We start from the raw sequence: 12,270 nt of genomic DNA, 5'->3' as shown, positions 1-12,270 counted from the left end.
TCTTTAGCCCTGGTGGGGTTAGAGGAAAGGTTGGCTGCTCTTATTGCACCCTTTTCCCAGGGTGGGAGAAAGCGTGATAGATTTCCTCCTCCCACTCCGGGTCCTCAATTAACGGAGCAGCAAGTGGGCAAATGGGGATGAGTCACCATCAGGGGAACGGGAAGAGGGACAAACTGAGGGTTCCTCGTCTAAGGAATTAACTTTAGAAGAACCCTTTTCAGCCTCGCAATCTCAGAAATTGCTGGTGCAATCCCTTAGAGTTGGTCCGCTCTGCGTTTAACCACTTTAAAACCGCACGCCGTCATATGACGTCCAAAAAGGGATCCGTTATCCCGGGTGGACGTCATGACGTCCTGTACTTTGTGCAAGGATATCTGAATGATGCCTGCACCTAGAGGCATCATTCAGATATAATTTTCTTCCGGTGCCGATCCTGCGCACCGTAAGAACGATCAGTTCCTCCGCTTGATTGTTCTTGTAGAAGAAGGAAAATCACCGCTCAAGGTGGGTCTACTATAGGGTCATACACAGGTGTAGGATTCCAAGGGTGCTGGCAGTGCACTAGGCAAGCATTGGCATAAAATGAAGGATGGATGGCCGCACTCCAAACCAAACAGGTTGTCTTTATTTAACCGACGTTTCGCACTGACTTCGTGCTTATTCATGGCCATGAATAAGCACGAAGTCAGTGCGAAACGTCGGTTATCCTCCTGTTTCTGTTGCTGTGATCCGGTATGTTTTTGCTGTTCGTTTAAATAAAGACAACCTGTTTGGTTTGGAGTGTGGCCATCCATCCTTCATTTTATGCCAATGATTGTTCTTATAGGCGGCGGGAGGGGACACCCCGCCATCCGGTGCTTCTCCAGGCTCTCCCGTGCCATCGGGGGCCCGGAGAGATGATCGCCGTCCGCCGGATGTGCAGCATAGAGATGACGTGACCAGATGGTCACCAGTCATCTCTATAATCGTCAGAGGCCCAGGCGCAATGTGATGATGTCACGCCCGGGTACCCGTAAGTAAACAAACCGCAATTGCGGCTAGTAAGAATGAGATCTGTGAATTTTTTTTCACAATCTCATTCTTTCCAGCCTGGAGGAGAGATGTGGGGTCTTATTGACCCCGCATCTCTCCTTAAAGACGACCTGTCACACACTATTCCTATTACAAGGGATGTTTACATTCCTTGTAATAGAAATAAAAGCGATCAAAAAAAAAAAGTAAAATAAAAATAATTAAATGCCCCTGTCCCCGGTAGCTTGCGTTTAGAAGCGAACGCACACGTAAGTCCCGCCCACGTATGTAAATGTCATTCAAACCACACGTGAGGTGTTGCCGCGTGCGTTAGAGCGCGTGCAACAATTCTAGCGCTAGACCTCTCTAAACTGGTAACCTGTAAAAAAATGTAAGCGTCGCCTATGGAGATTTTTAAGTAACAAAGTTTGCCGCCATTCCTTGAGTGTGCGCAATTTTAAAGCGTGCCATGTTCGGCGTCTATTTACTCGGTGTAACATCATCTTTCATATTTTACAAAAAAAATTGGGATAACTTTACTGTTTTTTGTTATTTTTTAATTCATGAAACCTTTTTTTTTTTTTAAAAGGCGTTTAAAAAATTATTGCGCAAATACCGTGCAAGATAAAAAGTTGCAATGACCGCTATTTTATTCCCTAGGGTGTCTGCTAAAAAAAAAAACATATATAATGTTTGGGGGTTCTGAGTAATTTTCTAGAAAAAGAATGATGATTTGTACATGTAGGAGAGAAGTGCCAGGACTTGGCCGAGCTAGCTAGGGCGTTTATGTTTTGCGTTTCACGCTATTAAAGATTCTATTCATCAGGCATCGCGTCTTGCTCTCTATTTGGTCCATATACGCAGAATTCTCTGGTTAAAGAACTGGTCAGACGAGTTGCCATGCAAAAAGCTTTTTGGCTGGATTTCCATTTCATGGGGAACAGCTGGGGATGATTTGGATAAATACATCCAAAAGAATTCAAGTAGCAAGAGTACTCTTTTACCAGTTTAAAGAAAGGAGTAGACGTCCGCCGTCAAGTTCAAGAGGTAAACCTCAAGGTCAAGCCCAGGGGCAGAATTCGTCCTGGGGTTGGAAACCTACAAAACAGAGTCCCAAGGCCTCCTTATGAATTGGCGCCCCTGCTCGCTCGAGTGGGGGGATGCTTCTTCAGTTTTCAGAGAATTGGCAGGAAGAGATCCAGGACAAGTGGGTCATCTCCAAGCTACAAAGTTTCAGGAATTTTTACTGTCTCGTTTTCTGAGATCAATCGTTCCCAAAGATCCAGGGAAAAGAAAATCTTTGTTTCTGGCGCTAGACCATTTAATGTTTCAAGGGGTGATAATGGAAATCCCCACAGAAGAGCAGGGCTTGGGGTTTTATTCAAATCTCTTCACGGTTCCAAAACCAAATGGAGCTGTCAGACCCATTCTAGATCTCAAAAATCGAAATCCTGAATATCCGCTCCTTGCGCATGGAGTCAATCCGGTCAGTAGTTTCCACCCTGCGGGAAGGAGAACTTCTAGCGTCAATTGACATCAAAGATGCTTATCTGCATGTGCCTATTTTATCAGCTCACCAGAAGTTTCTGCAATTCGAGACATTTTTTTGTAGCCCTGCCCTTCAGTTTGGCTACTGCACCCCGAGTGTTCACAAAGCTTCTGGCAAGACCAAGGGCCCAAAGTATAACAGTAATGGCATACCTGGACGACCTGCTGCTGGTAGACCAGTCCGTAGCCCGCTTGGACCAAGGTGTGGTCAGCATGGTTAAAAGTGTTGTAAATTAATTTTTTTTCCCCCCTAAATAGCTTCCTCTACCTTCACTTACCTCATCCTTCTATTTTGCTTTTAAATGTCCTTATTTCTTCTGAGAAATGCTCACTTCTTGTTCTTCTGTCAGTAACTCAACACCGTAATGCAAGGCTATCTTCCTAGTGTGGAGAAAGCCTCTTGAGGGGGGAGGGGGCGAGCAGGCAAGTCAGGACACTCTCTACTTTGCAGATGGAGAAAGGAGCTGTGTGTTAGTGGGCGTCCTGACACTCCTGCTCGCCCCTTCCCCCCTCAAGAGGCTTTCTCCCCACCAGGAAGAAAGCCTTGCATTACGGTAAATAAGGACATTTAAAAGCAAAATCTAAGGATGAGGTAAAAATTCCTTTACAACCCCTTTAAGTATCTGGAACACCTGGGTTGGATTTTCAACCTAGAGAAATCATCCTTGCGGCTTGTAAAAAGCCTGGAGTACTTAGGTCTGATCATAGATAAAGCCCAAAATGTTTTATTTTTTGCCTCAAACAAAGGTCGGCGCCATAAGGGAGTTGGTCAAGATGAAGAAAAATCCCTGTATTTGCCTTTGCATGAGGTTGTTGGGGAAGATGGTGGCTCCATTCGAAGCAGTTCCCTATGCCTAATTTCATTCAAGAATGTTGCAAAACAGTATCCTATTCGCTTGTAACAAGTAGGTCCAAGCTCTGGACTTCCCAATGTATCTGAGCCTAAGGGTATGCCAGAGCCTCAGTTGGTGGCCAAAAAATCGGCAGAAGGGGAAATCCTTCATACCGGTTACCTGGAAGGTTGTAACAGATGCCAGCCTTTTTGGGTTGTGAAGCAGTCCTGGAAGAGGTTACTGTCCAAGGGAAGTGGTCCAAGACCGAAAGAAACTTGCAATCAACATCCTAGAAATTTGGACAGCACGCCTGGCTCTGAGGGCCTGGACATTCAGGTTTCAGGATTGTCCAGTCAAGATTCAATCTGACAACGCCACAGCAGTGGCATATATCAATCACCAAGGAGGCACCAGGAGTCATGCAGCCCAGAGGGAGGTAAACCATATTCTGGCCTGGGCAGAGAGGCATGTCCCTTGCCTATCTGCAGTCTTCATCCCGGGAATAGACAACTGTCAGGCGGACTTCTTAAGTCGCCAGCAGTTATTCCTGGGGAAATGGTCTCTTCACCCTGACATCTTTCTGGCCATATGCCAAATATGGGGTACCACGGACGTAGACCTGCTGGCATCCAGGTTCAACAAGAAACTGGTCAACTTTGTCTCGACAAGAGAACCACTTGCATACGGGATCCATTAGTGACCCCGTGGGATCAGTTTTCACTGATTCATGCGTTCCCCCCCTGTTCAGTTGCTACCATGGCTTCTTTGCAGGATCAAGGAGGAAAGGAAGCCAGTGCTTCTTGTAGCCCGGGCATGGCCCAGAAGATCCTGTATGCAGAGATCATAAATATGGCAGTAGGGGGACCCGTGGACCCTTCCGCTACGCCCAGACCTGCTCTCGCAGGGACCAGTGTTCCATCCTGCTTTACAAACTCTAAATTTAACGGTTTAGCTGTTGAAACCCACATTCAAAAGAATCGGGGGCTTTCAGGTTCAGTGGTGTCTACCCTGATTAATGCTAGGAAACTGGCCTCCAGAGTCATTTATTATAGAATCTGGAGGGCATATGTTTCTTGGTGCGAATCTAAGGTTTGGCATCCTCGGAAGTATGTGTAAAGAGGGAAAAATGGGGATGGGGGAATCTGCGCTTGGTGGAAAGACTAATTATATCAATAAGACAATTAAGGGTGGGTCCTGGGAAGGACGTCCTGCTGCTGAACACTAATACTTTGATATAGAAAGTAAAAGAAACATGTGAGAAAAAACAGTGCAGCGCTGAACGGAAAAATACCCTATAAATAAAATATAAGGAGTAATAAACAAATATAAAACTAAAACATAAGTAAATGTGCAAAATATGTAGTGACTCAGTGCGCAACAATAAAACAAATGTCCACTGGTATAATATAACCTCTATACCACAAGTGATTAATAAATAAATAGGTTGACCAGTAATGATCAATTCAAATTGTTAGTAGTGATTAATGCAGTGCATACAGTGCAAGTCCTCAAAATATATAAATGGTATAGTCCACAAAAAGAAAAACTAGGGGTTATTAGCCCCCTCCAATAGAAGTGATGGAAACGGTGATAATCCAATGTAAGAAGTCTGCAGGTGAAGACAGAGGAAAAGGCAATCTTCAAAGGACCCAACACCAGAATAATTGAAGGCTTACCAGAAAGCCTGTGACCTATCCTTCTCAGGATCGGTCTAAACAGGCGTGATGGGAAATGGTTATCCCTTGAGGTGATGGAGGCGGATCGGCGTCTCTCACGACTCAAACGATGAAATCCCCGACTCCTCGTGTAGATCGATGTTACTCCCAGAAGAGATTCTCATATATATGTGTTGGCGCGGATCAACACACCACATAGGGAGAAAAAAGGAGATGGTCCCATAGTGCAGACGTCTAAAATAGGTTTATTTTTAAAATTCCATAAAAAAACTCTCATACATAGAGAGCAGTGAAACAAAAGTCCTTGCAAGGATAAAGCTCCGTATGATAGCAAATCGCCTTGGGCCGTTCGCGCATGCGCTGTGCGTGTGTATCTGCCCGACCATCGTTTCGTCGTATTGACGTCATCAGGGGCACCTCGGAAGTATGTCATAGGTAGAATTCTTGCCTTTCTACAGTTGGGGGTCAAAATTAAGCTGTCCTTAAGTGCTATCAAAGGTCAGGTCTCGGCCTTATCTGTATTGTTTCAAAGACCTCTTGCTTCTAATTCCTTGATCCGGGCCTTTATACAAGGGGTAACGCGTATTAATCCACCAGTTGGGTCACCCTTGTGCCCATGTGGCTTGATTTTAGTTTTGTCGGTATTGCAAAGATAGCCTTATTTGAGCCGATACGACATATTGCTTTAGTCCTTTTGACAAGAAAATTGTTTTTTTTCTGATTGCTATATCCTCTGCAAGAAGGGTATCAGAGTAAGCTGCTTTTTCTTGTAAAGAGCAATATTTAATTGTTCACAAGGATAAGGTGGTGTTACGCCCTCATCCAATATTTCTACCTAAGGTAGTTTTGGGGTTTCATGTGAACCAGGATGTTGCCCTGCCTTCCTTTTATCCAGAACTTTGTTCTGCAGAAGAAAATTCATTACATTCTCTTGATGTACTGAGAGCGGTTAAGGTCTATCTAAAGGCGACTGATCAGATTCGGAAAACTGATGCTTTGTTTGTTCTGCCAGAAGGCCCCAGGAAGGGGCAGGCAGTGTCGAATCTACCATTTCTAAGCAGATTTGGCAAGTTATTATTCTGGCTTATGGCTTGAAGAGGAGAGTTCCAACTTTTTTAAGTTAGAGCGCACTCTACCAGAGCAGTTAGTGCTTCATGGGCAGTGCATCACCAAGCCTCCATGACTCAGATTTGCAAGGCCACAACTTGGTCGTCAGTCCATACATTTACAAAATGTTATCGCTTGGACGTAAGACAGCAGGAGGATGCATCTTTTGGCACAGTGTGCTGCAGGCAGCAGTATAGGTCCTCATGTCAGCCTACTTTTATTTGTATCTCCCTCCCCTCAGATGGCATTGATTTGGGACATCCCACATAGTAATTACTATGATGCTCTGTGTCCCATGATGTACGATAAAGAAAATAGGATTTTTATAACAGCTTACCTGTAAAATCCTTTTATTGGAGTACATCAACAGACACAGAGGTCCCTCCCCTCTTGTTGGGATATATGTATTTTGCTTTGCCACAAAAGCTCAAGTACTCCCTGTATGGGAGGTTATATAAAATATATATATATATGGGGGCGACTATGGACCTTGTTTTTGTGCACTGGTGCGCAGTCATGCTGGAACAGGAAAGGGCCATCCCCAAACTGTTCCCACAAAGTTGTGAATGATTTGGACCAGTGCACAAAGCAAGGTCCATAAAGACATGGATGAGCCAGTTTGGGGTGGAGGAACTGGACTGGCCTGCACAGAGTCCTGACCTCAACTCGATAGAACACCCTTGGGATGCATTAGAGCGGAGACTGTGAGCCAGGCCTTCTCATCCATATCAGTGCCTGACCTCACAAATGCGCTTCTGGAAGAATGATCAAACATTCTCATAGACACACTCCTAAACATTGTGGACAGCCTTTCCAGAAGAGTTATAGCTGAAAAGGGTTGGTAAACTCGATACTGAACCCTAAGGCCGAAGACTGAGATGCTATTACAGTTCGTGTAAAGGAAGGTGTCTCAAAACTTTTGGTAATATAGTGTTTCCTTAGATAAATGACAGCCTTTAAGGGGTTGTAAAGTCTTAAGGCATTTTTTTTTTTTGTTTCACAAAAACCTGTGCTGCAGCTGCCCTCCTTTTTCCTACCTGAACCTGTCCATTCCAGCAATGACCACGAGCCCAGCAGGTCCTGCCGCTGTCTTTGTCCTCATTGGATAGATTGATAGCAGCAGAAGCTATTGGCTCCCGATGCTGTCAATAAAATCCAGTGACACGAGAGTGGGGGGTGGGGCCAAGTCCTGCTGTCTGTGTCAATGGACGCAGCAGTGGGACTCGTGAGCGTGCCTGCACGGGTGCCCCCAGGGAAAGCGGCTCTCCGTGGGGTGCACCTGATGAAGTGGAGGAGCAAGGAACCTTTACAATCACTTTAATAGAGCCATCCCCATCTAAAGATGCTACTTCTAATTCTATTTATTAACTGGAATTGGATCCTGATATGCTGGTCCTAGACAAGACAAACATAAGGGAAGGAAGAGTATAAGTCAGTACTGGAGGAAGATATGGCAGGTTTTTCTTGCCCAGATTGTTACTGTATTGAAGAAGGAGCTTCACACAATATGCGTGCTAATGTTGAAAAGCTTGTTGCCAGTGCATTATGTGCTATTGTAAATGGCAGGAGGGAGAAACCTAGCAATGGCATCGGCTGGGAGCTCATGGTAGGAGCTCTGGATGCCCCCGATCCCTAGTGGCGTAACAGACTGACCGCCCCAAACCAGCTCTGCTTTTTGTGCCTCTGGTACTATCTCTCCCTCTATACCTCGAGACATGCAGGGAGTAAGGTGAGAGGGGCTGCCTGAAAGCAGCTGAAGGGTATCTGAGTGGCAGTGGCGGAGGGTGAGGCAATGAGTCCTTGTGAGAGGAGAGGCGGAGCTGGATATGCTCGGCAGCACCCGGAGACATCGGGGAAAAGTGTTAACGCCTGGATTCATTCGGCGACCCCCTGGAAGGAAAAATTGACAGCTACAAAAAATGGAGTGAGATTGAAATACCAAGCAAGGGGAAACATAAGTGGAGCAGCCCAAACAGAAGATCCTGGGACCCCCTCATTACCAAGCATCACAATCAAAATGTAACCCCTTTCTAATGATCATCATTTGCATCAATATGGATAACAAGAGCCTGTGATAACAAATGGAGTGGCGAGTACCTGGCATTTACCGTGAAATACCTCACATAACATGGCTTGGTGAGACAAGTACTCTTAACCTGCACTTTAAGCCAAGCAACATTTATTAGATTTGAACAGATGTCTATAACGTAGAGTACAGGCTTTGCATCTTGCATAATTTTGCTTATAGAAATAAACAGACTGAGTAATACAGGGGTGCCCAACCTTTTGAAAAGCGAGGGCCACTTAAGCGGCTTGGTAATCGGTCGCGGGCTACACTCCACATATGCAGAATGGACATGGACACAGCCCACTTGACTCTATGGGCCCTCCGTCCCGCCCCTTCTGTGTTTTTTTTTTAGCAGATCGGATTAAAGGTAGGCGGGTGTAAACGGACACAAGTCTGTTTACATTTGCCACTCCATAGAGGTGAATGGAGGGTCTGATTGGGTCGGACTGATCATGTGAAAGAGGCCCAAGGCTGCTTTCACACTGATGCACTCTGATTTACCGACACCGTGGGTGCAGCAAAGTGCACTTGTGGCTTTCCTGCGGGTTAGCTGCACTTTGCCATAGACTTCTATTATATCCTGCAGGTGTGGTGCACTTTCTGAAAGCGCAACAAACTGTAGGTAATAACAGAGGTCTATGGCTCAACCAGCAATCCCAGAGCAGGAGGTTGCGGGCCCCATCAGAGGGCTCCACGGGCCACTGGTTGGGCACCCCTGGTGTAATGCATGGAGACTGGCTTTAATGAGAGATTTATTGCATCGGGTGATAGATTGCTGAAAATAAAAACTCACAGAAAAGGTGGCTCACCACTACACATTATAATAAAGAGGAATAAAGCAAAAGATAAAAAAAAAAGGGGCAGTTCAACAAAAGGGATACAGACAGGGACATAAAGTAAGAGCTGATTAGAATGAGGGGAGAGCAGCAAGAGGAGCGGTGACAAAATCACCCGGACCAAGCCTGAGCCCCGTCTCAATAAAAAAAAAAGTACACGACCCAAGGGGCCAGCGCAGAAAGACAAACAACAGAAAAGCAACAAGGAGCCCAAGGAAGACAAGCAGAAGTAAAGGGGGGGGGGAAGAACAGAATAGAACAGCAATAGACATGAGTACACTTTCCCAGTCAAGAATAGAACAAGATCTCAAAATAGAGCTAGAGACAGAGTACAAAGAAGAGCAACAACTGAAGGACCTACTACCTACAAAAGTAGAAATGGCAGCCATGTTCACGGCTCTGGAGAACTCCTTGAAAGTAGAGATGGCAACAATACAAAAAAACTTGGGACATGTACTCACAAGCGTGGAAGAAATGGAAAAGAGATCAGATACAAATTATAAAAGAATTGAAAAAAGAGATGAAGGTATTAAAAACTGAACAACGAGAGATGGCATATAAACTGGAAGACCAGGAGAACCAGTATAGGAGGAAAAACCTAAGAATACGAGGCCTACCAGAACCAACACAAGGTGAAGATTTAACAGAAAAAGTACAGAAAATATTAAACCCTATAATGGGTAAAGAAGAAACAAGTCCCCTAAAAATAGAAAGAGGATTCATAATATTAAAAGACCATAAAGTGCATCAACCGATACCCCAAGAGATACAATTGTAAGATTTCATGATTTTGAAGGAAAAAAAATCTAATATGGAGTAATATGAGAGGAAAACCACCAATAAGATATGAGGGCAAGACCTTACAGATATTTGCAGATCTGTCACAAGAAACTTTTAGAAGAAGGAGGATGCTAAAACTACTATTGCAAGTCATGCAAAACAACGAACTACGATACAATTGGGGTTTTCCTGTTTGCTTGATAGGCCGGAAAGATGGTCGTTCAGCAAAACTTAGATTCCCAGAAGAAATCAAAGATTTCTGCAAAAGCATGAAAATCCCTATATCGGAAATTCCTGGATAGACAGATGCAAGAAAATAAAGATTGACACTAGATGAAGAGCAATGGCAACTGATCTATAGGAAAAAATAATAACATACAGTGCCTTGCAAAAGTATTCACCCCCCTTGGCTTTTTACCTTTTTTTGTTACATTACAGCCTTTAGTTCAATGTATATTTGGAGAAGAAGAATTGGACAGTTTCCAGAATAGACACGATGCTCCAGTCCTTGAAGTGTTAAAAGAAAATTTGGGAAAAATAGACTGAGCGGGTATTAGCCAACTCAGAATAATTAGGACCTTTTGGAGAAAAGTGTGTCTATTATAGGCGAGCAAGGATAACAACAAAGTTTTGATACAAAAGTATAAATTTATTTAAATAAATTAAAAATGATAATAAAATCAGTTTTGCCCTGATACAGTGCTGATGACAGAATTATTTAGACGGAGATAGTGCTGGTCGCCAACATGTTTCACAGTTAAGCGTCATCAGGGCGCCGCATCCATCTATTTCTTCATCTAGTCATATACAAAACAAAGCATAAGGCATGTTACTAGTATAGATTCACATTACAGGGTATAATAACATTTTTCAATTATAAATTTACTAGTAATCTAATTACAATTTCATGCTCACCTATTCTGTCGGATTTTTATAGGGACTGCATAAGGCGGCTCGTGGACATCAAAGGCAGTAACGATCATACACAAAAGGACACACAACTGATGGGAGCCAGACCCATCAGGTTGCTGTGGAGCTGCTGGACCTTGTAAGCACCTATCGAGATATGTGGTTTCCAGTGTCTAAAAATAATTTATATAATGATAATTAATGTAATAATAATATAGGTTTGCATTAGATAATTGAATCCAACGCAGGGATCTATATTACGTTTGGTAATTCTTAAAGTACCTACTGATTAAATAGTTGGTGTTCCACATAGATATTTTACCCAGAATTAGGTGGATATTTCTATAAGAGGCCTGAGACTGGTGGAGGGCTGGGGCCACCAGATGGTAGTGCTCTAAAAGTAAAGGATAATAATACAAAGTGTATAAAAAGTATAAACCAAATAGTATATAAATTCAACTCCTTAAACAAGGAGAGGAAAGAAAGGAAGTGTTGCTATATAAAGCAAACCGCTCTCCTAATCAAACATATCCATTACTGATGCTTGCTTGTTGCAAGATACAGAGGGTATTTAAATACTAATTAAAACTGGAAAATCCCAGTGGCCATTTTACCTTCTAGGAGCGCTATATTAGGGTTCCCCCCGCTGTATACTCCCGCCGCCTACTGCCTTCATAGGACGCCCGCCGGACGCATCTGACGATCATGCGTGCGCATCAGCGTCCTAAATCGTAAGGTCCACCCAGAAGTGAAGGGTCATGACTGACCCCTGACATCACTTCCGGCGGCTATTCCTAGGCGGCGCATGCGCAGATGGACCACAGGCGCCGGTCACAACGCGCATGCGTCGCAATCCCCATATAATGCAGATCAGGGTGTGGGGAGGAAGTGTATCTCCCCACCATAGGATCTAGCTATACAGCTCCACCTAGCGGTGTGTCCTCAAATGTCGATCGACCGCATATGAAAGAGAACCAGGCACCTTATTACTGTACCTATCCGCAAAGAAGACAAAAGCAATGTATTAAATATAATATATAAAAAGGATACTTGCATTTACATGTATTAAGGGCAGCAAACTAAATTATAATATTGTATTGTACATCACTAAACTTAGCATGTGAACATACAAAGTAAAAGGGGTTAGAATTAGATATTCACTATTGTTTAACATAGAGATGACCACTAGATGACATAATGAGGTCACATTCATTGGAACAGTAATTGAAAATTGGCTAGATTGGTACATATTTGGAAAATAAGCATTTTCACTGTAACTAGTCCCATAATGTTTACAGAAATGGTTTGAATGATAGGGCTGTATTGAGCCCTGGTGCATAGGTGGCCCTTTGGTTAAATATCCACCTTGCTTCTTGTTGGAGAACTTTTTTGTCAAAATTACCTCCTCTTTCCTGTTCAGGGATGACCTCCAATACAAAGAAGGAGACATAGGACGGGTCATAGCTGTGCTGTAGTCCAATGTGTTTGCATATAGGGGTATA

The sequence above is a fragment of the Rana temporaria genome, chromosome 2 (assembly GCF_905171775.1).
Source record: "Rana temporaria chromosome 2, aRanTem1.1, whole genome shotgun sequence".
Classification (NCBI taxonomy): domain Eukaryota; kingdom Metazoa; phylum Chordata; class Amphibia; order Anura; family Ranidae; genus Rana; species Rana temporaria.
Note: the sequence above shows the minus strand (reverse complement) of the source record.